Here is a 9,771-nt window from a genome sequence, read left to right as displayed (position 1 = left end):
TAGTTTATTGGTGTTGTGGGTCCTCACTATTAACCCCGAGTTTGACGGTGTCACAAGAACAACAAAAAATAACTTTCTAGGACTAGTTCGGAAAACTTCCGGGGACTGGTTAATCAATATGGTAGAATAAGTGTGGCTGGGTCTTAGAACACAAAGTAAATATACAAATTAAAGCAAGTTTGTGTTAGGGCAAAAACACGCGCTAATATTACACACAAGTATACGCGTTCGCAAGTAATATAGAATTATTTCTAGTTCGTTCCCACCGAGACTCTTTTAAGTTAACTTTAATGTATACACTTATGCAACAATGGTATTGTTATTATTCAATGCTAAGATGATAACAAGTTAAGATTGTTTATAACTACGAGATTATACTAACTAATATTAACTAAGAGAATTAAGGTTGAATTATTTATATAACACAAATATGGGATTCCAACTTCATTAAATACTTCATTCAATAGCCTTTTTGATCTTAACCTTAGCATGCAATGGTGACGACACTAATCAGATAACACGAAACTAGTAAACGCCAACTTTCATTGTATGAATACCCTACTACCAGGCATCCACAAAAGAGATAGAAGCTGAATAGACACCAATTACATTGAGACCCTATATCTCTATAGAATTTGACAATATAACGGTTTAATGTGCAAGTTATCTATCATGATTACATAGGGAAAGTAAGATGGTTAAAATTACCTACGAATGATGCATATCAAATGCATGAACCTATGCTAGCATGGCAAGTTCTAAACCCCTATATTCACTTTCGCTTCAATAGAGATTAACACGATATCTTATAAGTTCGCGACGCTCATAAGACAAATAAACATAACCAATACTAGGATATCATACAATCACCACACACTAAGGTATCGAAATAAATTAACTATTGAAATCCATAAGTAATCCGTTAGAACCCCACGATAACGATTAGCCCATAACCGAACTCATCATCACCGTGGGTTCCGATGAAAGCATGGTATAATAAACTAATTCTTTATATACTGAATAATAATCAAAGTACGTTAAACAAGAGTAATAGGTTCAACAAACAAGAAAACTAGCATCCAAGATTACAACTCAATTAAAGAATCACAAGTATAAACAAGCTTTTCTTCTCCTTTATTGTATTTGTGCTTCTAGGTCTTCTCGCTGTCTTCTCCTTAGTCTCCGTTATGAAAAACGTCTTTATGATGTCTTTATATAGCTGCCCAATCAGCATGGAAGTCCAGAAAATAAATCTTCGCGCTACTACCGCGCGGGCGCGCTGACCTTCTGGAGATAATTCTTCCTTCTGTTTTCTTTACTGGTTCTTGATGGCGATCAACGAGTATTCATCCAAGACACCTTCCTAACACCATTCCAAGCATAAAAACATTGTTAAACCTCATCCTTCCTCTAACTATGCCTGAAATGTAAAAACACTACAAAACACATAAAAAATACAAATAACTTGAGTACAAAACACCAATTCGAAGCCTTTATGAAGCATTCTAAGTGGACATTAATGCCACTTAACACACCCCCATATTTGAACCGATGTTTGTCCTTAAGCATAAACAAACTCAAAGAACAAGAAACAAAAAATGCATGAATGCAAACTACATGAATGCAACGATCCCCTCAGAATGATTAAACCAACCAACAAGCAACATCTCAACAAATACAGTCATTCACACAAAGATCACTCAAATCCAACAATTCAATTCACAAGCCAGAAACGTGCGCGTGTGTAAATGCTTAACAGATATACTATCGCCACTAGATCAATAATCATGACTCAATACTCATCAAGACAATCACAAGGCTATAAATAGAATAAACGCTAAGCTCAAAATGACTGACAAAACTTCAATTTTTATATCAGAGTTATACACGGATTCATGCTTTTATTGATAACACATAAACAAACACAAACATGCTTTTTTGATCGTGCAATGAGTGAGGTCCATAAAAGACTTATACAATAATACCCATGTAGCGAGCGTTAGGTTAGTGGATCCCAGACTATAAAAGCCTTAGGTCACTAGGCACAAAGTCCCCTAAGAACTTAATAACTCGAGTATTAAAGAGCCCACTCGTGATCAATTATGCATAACACATATATTTTTCTCTTTTTTTTTTAACAATTTCTGAACGAGTGTGTTTCGCTCCATCTCGTTCAACCCTAGACTACTCGTATAAATATGAGCCGGGTACTAGCCATTTGACATCTAGCCACAACAACTAGCAATTAAATCCAATATTTTTCTCTTATTTTTAAATATCCATGTTATTTTGCCACTAAGAGAATATCATACCTTCTAGATATAAATAAGTGATTAAACCTCGACAAATACACAAAACATGACCATGATCTAGCACACAAGCAACCTATAAGGCTTAGTGAAGTTTTTATTGCTTCTAGCATGCAAATCAACTCGATAGCACTTAACATCCCTCTATACGACATTACTACACTAGCATCGATATCACAAACCAATCAGTAAAGTAAACTTAAGGGATCATGATAAAATGTACATGCAATCTATATACAACATACTAACATGCAAAATAAATAAAAAAAACTACTGCATGACAAATATGCAACTATATGAACTAAACTATCATGAATATGCAACTAAATGGACACACACATAACATATATTCCTTAATTACCACCCCCAAACTTAAGATATTCACTGTCCTCAGTGAATGTAATAGTAAGGAATCAGGCATACCTACTCGGAATCAGGAGCATCACTCTCATCGGGTGGAGTGTCAGGAGGTGGGTACACAGAGTCCTCACCAAAAACTGGTCACTGGATGTCAACTCCTGTGGCTCTGAATGCTGTACCCAATACCTGGGTAAGGTCCTGTGCAAACCTGCTATGGATGTCATGCATCGCATCCATCCTCCTCATCAAGCACCTATATTGCGATGAACTCAAACCAGCACTGGCCTCAACATCCTGTTGCTGTTGCTGCTGCGAAGAACCAACGTCTCCCATCTGATGTCTCCATACTGCTATACTAGCCTGAGCAGAACCACCAGAATATGTCTGATCAGCTGGCCGTTCACTCGGAAAGTGATCATAAGAGTAACCGAGTCCCTACTCATCAGCCTTTCCACCATACCACTCCTGCATCACTGCTATAGTCGAACTTTCAATCGGGGCACTAGGCAACTGTAGTTGCTCGTGTGCGGGCCAATGAACTCCAACTGCCACACACAGCTTCATCACAATCGACGCATACAGAATAGAACCCAAGTCCATATAATCACCCTGAAGAATACCCCACAACAGCTTTTCCCGGTCCACCGTAACATCATGCACATGTGATGAAGGCATAATGTTAGCACAAATAAATGAGTTCCATGCACGGGCATACCTGTTCATGCATGATGCAGGGAAAGTAGCATACTCGTTCGACCCCTTCTTAAACTTCTGGTGAGTGTTGGGAATGCAGAGAGTAGCAACAATCATGTCCAAGTCAAAATCTTCCCCCGTCTTCGTCACCCAATCCTCTTGACCCGGCTGTCTCTCCGGCTGGTTAATCACCCTCCGAATCGCATCCACAATATAATCCACCATCAATCCCCTAACCATCGAACATACGTTCTTATCCGCCTTTGCATTCGCGTAAAACTTGCGAACCACACTCATGGGCACAACAGCTGGTGCCTCACAAAAAGCAACCCAACCCATCTCTATAATCATCTCAAGCAACTTACCGTTTCTCCCCAATGGCGGAAAACCTCGCTCCTTGGCTATGGGCTTCGATAGCAGCCTTGTATACTCCACTTCATCCTCCGGAGTTGCAAACCTGGGCCTCACACCCCCAACACTAGAATAATCGGTGTTGCTGATGCTAACTTGGGTTCCTTGTCTCTTGGGTGCCATTGAATTCAAATAAGTTTGAGAGAAAAGATGTAAGTAAGAGAGATTTAGGTGTTTGAGAATTGAAAAGTGATGGAGAAGATTGTGTATAAGTGTGTGTATATATAGGGTTTAGGGATTATAATTAGTTTTAGAAAAGACGTGGGAATTGATTATGGGAATAATGGGAGTAATGGGGTGATTGAAACTGATTTGGAGAGGGAAATATGGAAGGTGGGAGAGGGAAATTCGGGTATATACTGACTTTGTTTTTGATTTTTTGATTTTCTATTTTTTTATACAGGGGTGTAGCGCGGCTGCCCCTCCTGGCAGCGCGGGCGCGCCGTGTCTCTGGAAATCCATCGCGGCCGCCCGCTTCCAGTGCGGGCACACGCAACTTCTGTTCTTTTCAGCGCAGCCGCCCCGCTTCCAGCGCGGGCACGCCGTGTTTCTGCCAAACACCTCTATTTTTTTCTGCTTTTTTTGATTTTTTGTGTGTTTTCTACTTTTTCTTCCTTCGAACTCCTACTAATATACAACAAGCTTGGGTTGCCTCCCAAGAAGCGCTTGTTTACGTCTCTAGCTTGACGTAGAATCGCGAGATCAAGTGGACAATAAAACGGCACTAACCACATCACAGTTTGTCGTATTCCCATTGTAATGCTTCAACCTCTGTCCATTCACCTTGAACGCTTGGCTTGGATCATTCTCAAAAATCTCCACCGCCGCATGTGGAAACACAATTTTGATAGCAAACGGTCCTGACCACCTCGACTTCAACTTACCAGGAAAAAGACGGAGACGAGAGTTGAATAAAAGAACTTGTTTCCCCAGCATAAATGATTTGAGCACTAGACCCCTATCGTGCCACCTTTTGACTTTCTCCTTATACATCTTGTTGTTCTTATACGCTTGAAGTCGAAACTCATCGAGTTCATTCAATTAAAACATCATTTTCTTACCAGCTGCATCCAAATCAAGGTTCAACTTCTTCAAAGCCCAATACACCTTGTGCTCTAACTCCATATACAAATGACATCCCTTACCATAAATCAATTGAAATGGAGACATGCCTAGCGGAGTCTTGTATGCTGTTCCATACGCCCATACAGCTTCATCTAGCTTCAAATACCAATCCTTCCTCGATGGACACACAAATTTCTCTAAAATATGCTTGATCTCTCTATTAGACACCTCAGCTTAACCATTAGTTTAAGGATGGTAGGATGTAGCAATGTGATGATTCACATTATATCGTTGCATCATAGCAGTAAACTTGCAATTGCAAAATTGCGATCCCTCTTCATTGATTATGACTCTTGGAGTCCCAAATCTTGTGAGTATCTGCTTATGAAGAAAATTAAGCACTACCTTTGTATTATTTGTTGGCAAAGCCTTGGCTTCCACCCATTTCGAGATATAATCGACCGCTAAGAAGATATACTGATTATTACAAGATGAAATAAATGGCCCTATGAAGTCAATCCCCCAAACATCGAAGACCACAACCTCGAGAAGTGCATTAAGAGGCATCTCATCCCTCTTAGACATATTACCTACATGCTGGCAGCGATCACACTTTAAAATGAATCGATGCCTATCCTTAAATAATGTAGGCCTGAAGAATCCTGCTTGAAGGATACGAGCTGTTGTCTTCTCTCCACCATAATGGCCTCCATAAACAGTCAATGACAGTCTCGCAAGATACCCTCCGTATTGCTGTACGGAATACATCTCCTGATGATTTGGTCAGCTCCTTGTCTAAACAGAAATGGCTCATCCTACATGTACCGCTTCACCTCATGAAAAAACTTCTTCCTTTGAGCAGAAGATAAGTCTGGAGGCACAATATTGCTCACTAGGTAGTTCACAATGTCTACGAACCATGGTTCTTCCTCTTGCACCCCAAACAACTGCTCATCGGGAAAAGACTCATTAATCAATGTCTTATCCCGTGAAGTTGTACTAGGATCTTCAACCAAAAGAGATGATCATCGACTTGATTCTCAGTACCTTTCCTATCCTTGATCTCCAACTCAAATTCTTGAAGTAAAAGAACCCATCGAATCAGTCTAGGCTTCGAGTCCTTCTTTGAGACAAGATAGCGAATAGCAGCATGATCAGTGAAAACTGTCACCTTTGTCCCAAGCAAATAAGACCGAAACTTCTCAAAACCATAGACAATGGCTAAGAGTTCTTTCTCAGTAGTAGTATAGTTCAGTTGAGCACTATTAAGGGTCTTACTAGCATAGTAGACCACATAAAATATGTTGTTCTTCCTGTGCCCAAGAACTGCTCCAACTGCATAGTCACTTGTATCGCACATAATTTCAAAAGGCTTATTCCAATCAGGTGTAGTTATGACAGGTGACGTTATTAAAATCTTCTTTAATATCTCAAAAGCAGCTCGACACTCATCATCAAACTTAAAAGGGACATCTTTCTCTTAAAGATTGCACAATGGTTTATAGATTTTAGAGAAGTCCTTGATGAACCACTTATAGAAACCCGCATGACCAAGAAAGCTGCGGACTCCCTTAACATAAATTCGTGGAGGAAGGTTTTTAATGACCCCCACCTTGGCTTTATCCATCTCAAGATCTTTACTAGAGACCTTGTGCCCAAGAATGATGCCCTGTTGCACCATAACGTGACATTTCTCCTAGTTGAGAACCAGATTGGTCTCAACACACCTTTTAAGAATTGCGCTAAGATTTTGCAAGCACTCATCAAAAGAATCTCCGAACACAGAGAAATCATCCATAAACACCTCCGCATTCTGTCCAATCATGTCAAAGAAGATAGCCATCATGCATCTCTGAAATGTGGCAGGTGTACCACACAACCCAAAAGAAACTCTTCTAAAAGCAAAAGTACCAAACGAATAGGTGAAGGTAGTCTTTTACTGATCTTATGGAGTAATGCAAATCTGATTATAACCCGAATAGCCATCCATGAGATAATAGTATTCATGCCCAGCCAACCTATCAAGTATCTGATCAATGAAAGGAAGAGGGAAGTGATCCTTCCTCATGGCCTTATTCATCTTCCTGTACTACATGTAAACTCTCCACCCCGTGATTGTTCGAGTAGGAATGGGCTCATTCTTCTCATTAGCAACAACTGTGATGCCTCCTTTCTTTGGCACACACTGAACTGGACTCACCCAAGAACTGTCAGAAATAGGATATATGATCCCTGTATCTAGCCACTTAAGAATTTCCTTCTTCACAACCTCTTTAATTATTGGATTAAGCCTTCTTTGTTGTTCAACAGTTGGCTTACTTCCTTCCTCTAGCAGAATTTTATGCATGCAATAAAAGGGTTGATTCCCTTGATATCTGCAATAGTCCATCCAATTGCCGATTTGAACTCTCTCAGAATTCGCAAGAACTTTTCCTCATCACTACCTGAAAGGTCAGATGCAATAATCACAGGCAAAGTAGATACATCACCTAAAAAATCATACCTTAAGTGTTTAGGCAATGGTTTAAGCTCAAGTGTATGAGCTTCCTCAATAAATGGCTTGAGATGCCCGTTTTTCAGTTCTGACATTCTAATAGATTCAAAAAGCATATTCAGCTTTCGCTTCCAAGGAGAAGCATTCAAATACTGCAACTGCTCATCACCTTCATCATCTTCACTATCTGAATTCCCCAATAAGACATTTTCTAAGGCATCAGACCTTAGCATTTGATCAAGTCCAGAAGTAACCACAGAATCGACCAACTCCACTTTTAAGCACTCCTCGTTATCAGTAGGGAATTTCATGGCATTGAATACGTTAAAAGTCACATCCTGATCCAACACTCGTTTAGTGAGCTCACTCTTCTACACATCTATCAAGGTTCGGCAAGTTGCCAAGAATGGTCTTCCCAAGATTATGGGAATCTTTTTATCCTCCTCGAAATCAAGAATTACAAAATCAGCAGGAAATATGAGTTTGTCCACCTTAACCAAGACATCCTCCACAATTCCTCGTGGATATATAATAGAACGATCGGCCAACTGCAAGGACATATAAGTAGGCTTTGGATCAGGTAAATCCAACTTCTTGAAGACAGACAAAGGCATCATATTGATACTAGCTCCCAAATCACATAAACACTTGTTGAAATACAAGTTTCCAATGGTGCAAGGAATACTGAAGCTTCCAAGATCTTTAAGCTTCGGAGGCAACTTCTGTTGCAGCACAACACTGCATTCCTCCATTAGAGCAAGAGTCTCTAAGTCATCGAGTTTCACTTTCCGAGAGAGAATACATTTCATAAACTTTACATAACTAGGCATCTGTTCAAGAGCTTCAGCGAAAGGTATATTGATATGAAGTTTCTTGAACACCTCCAGAAACTTCGCAAACTGTTTATCCAACTTCTGCTTCTGCAGCCTCTTAGGAAAAGAAGGTGGGGGATAGATCTATTTCTCCCCTGTATTACCCCCAGGAGGAGTGTGTTCCACAGTTTTCTTTCTTGGTTCCACTTCTGCTTCCTTCTGCACATCTTCTTCAGCCACATCTTCAGATTCTGGAACTTGAGCTTTTTCTTGGCTTGCAACTTCCCAGACCTCAATGTAATTGCCTTAACCTGCTCTTTTGCTTTTTTTCTTGCCTATAACTTCTGTGTCACTAGGTAGAGTACCCGGTTGATGATTCAGCAAGCCATTGACAGTCTGACCAATTTGATTATCCAAGGTCTTGATAGACACCGCTTGGCTCTTGCAGATGAGCCTCAACTCCTCCAATTCAGATTTTTTATTAGCTTGATTTGTACCTCCATGTGGTAACTGCTGAAGTTGGAGTTGTTGTCTTGGAGCATATTGCGGTTGTTGAAAACCAGGAGGGTTGTACTGCTTTGCTGCATACTGCTGATAAAGCTGTTGAACCGCATTCTGAGTGTTGCTCCAACTAAAGTTAGGATGATTGCGGTTGTTGGAATGATAGGTGGTTGGAACTGGGTGCTGTGACCTTTGAAAATTGCTCACGAACTGAGCGGATTTACTAGAAATAGCACACTGCTCAATCTCATGTGCACCGACACAAAGCTCACAGACACTAGTAATCTGATTAACTCCATAATTAGCCAAAAAATCCACCTTCATCGTCAAAATCTTAAGCTGAACAGCTATAGCAGTAGCAGCATCCACCACTAAAATTTCAGCTACCTTGCCTTGATTTAGTCTCTGAGAAGGGTTCTGGTATTCATTAGCATATATCAGTTCAATCAACTCATAAGCTTCATCGTAGCTCTTACCCCATAAGGCTCCACCTGATGCTGCATCGAGCATGGGTCTAGACTGTGCTCCCAAGCCATTATAAAAGCAGTTGATAATCATCCAGTCAGGCATCCCATGATGATGACACTTTCTAAGTATCTCCTTATAATGATCCCAAGCTTCACAAAAAGACTCTCCTGATTGCTGCGCAAATTGAGTAAGAGCATTCCTGATTGTAGCAATCTTCGCCATAGGAAAGAACTTAGAAAGAAACTTTTGAGCGAGATCTTCCCATTTAGTGATAGATCCTGGAGGTAGAGAGTGCAACCAACACTTAGCTTTATCCCTTAGAGAGAATGGGAAAAGCCTTAGCTTTATAGCATCTTTAGACACATTGTTGAATTTGAAAGTATCGCAGATCTCGATGAAATCTCTAATATGCATGTTGGGATCTTCTATCATAGAACCCCCAAAATGAACCAAGTTCCACACCATCTGAATCGTGCTAGCCTTGATTTTAAAAGTGTTAGCCTATGGCTGGTCGGACAATGCTAGACTGAATATCATTATCTTTGGCTGAGAATAGTTCATCAAAGCCTTTATATTCGCTTATGGTTCACCCATTGTAATAAGAGCTTCTTCTTCAACTTTTTCCTCAACAAGAACTTCTTCCACTACTTCCTCCGCT

General features: G+C 40.2%; 1 non-coding gene across 1 annotated transcript; it reads left to right on the top strand.

The window, feature by feature from the left end:
- The first annotated feature begins 9,213 nt into the window (after positions 1-9,213).
- On the top strand, positions 9,214-9,320 carry LOC141694894 (small nucleolar RNA R71). The gene has a single exon (XR_012564173.1). It is a non-coding gene; the product is annotated as a small nucleolar RNA R71 (small nucleolar RNA).
- The last annotated feature ends 451 nt before the right edge of the window (positions 9,321-9,771 follow it).

The sequence above is a fragment of the Apium graveolens genome, chromosome 10 (genome assembly GCF_009905375.1).
Source record: "Apium graveolens cultivar Ventura chromosome 10, ASM990537v1, whole genome shotgun sequence".
NCBI classification, from domain to species: domain Eukaryota; kingdom Viridiplantae; phylum Streptophyta; class Magnoliopsida; order Apiales; family Apiaceae; genus Apium; species Apium graveolens.
This window is presented reverse-complemented; position numbering and strand designations above follow the sequence as displayed.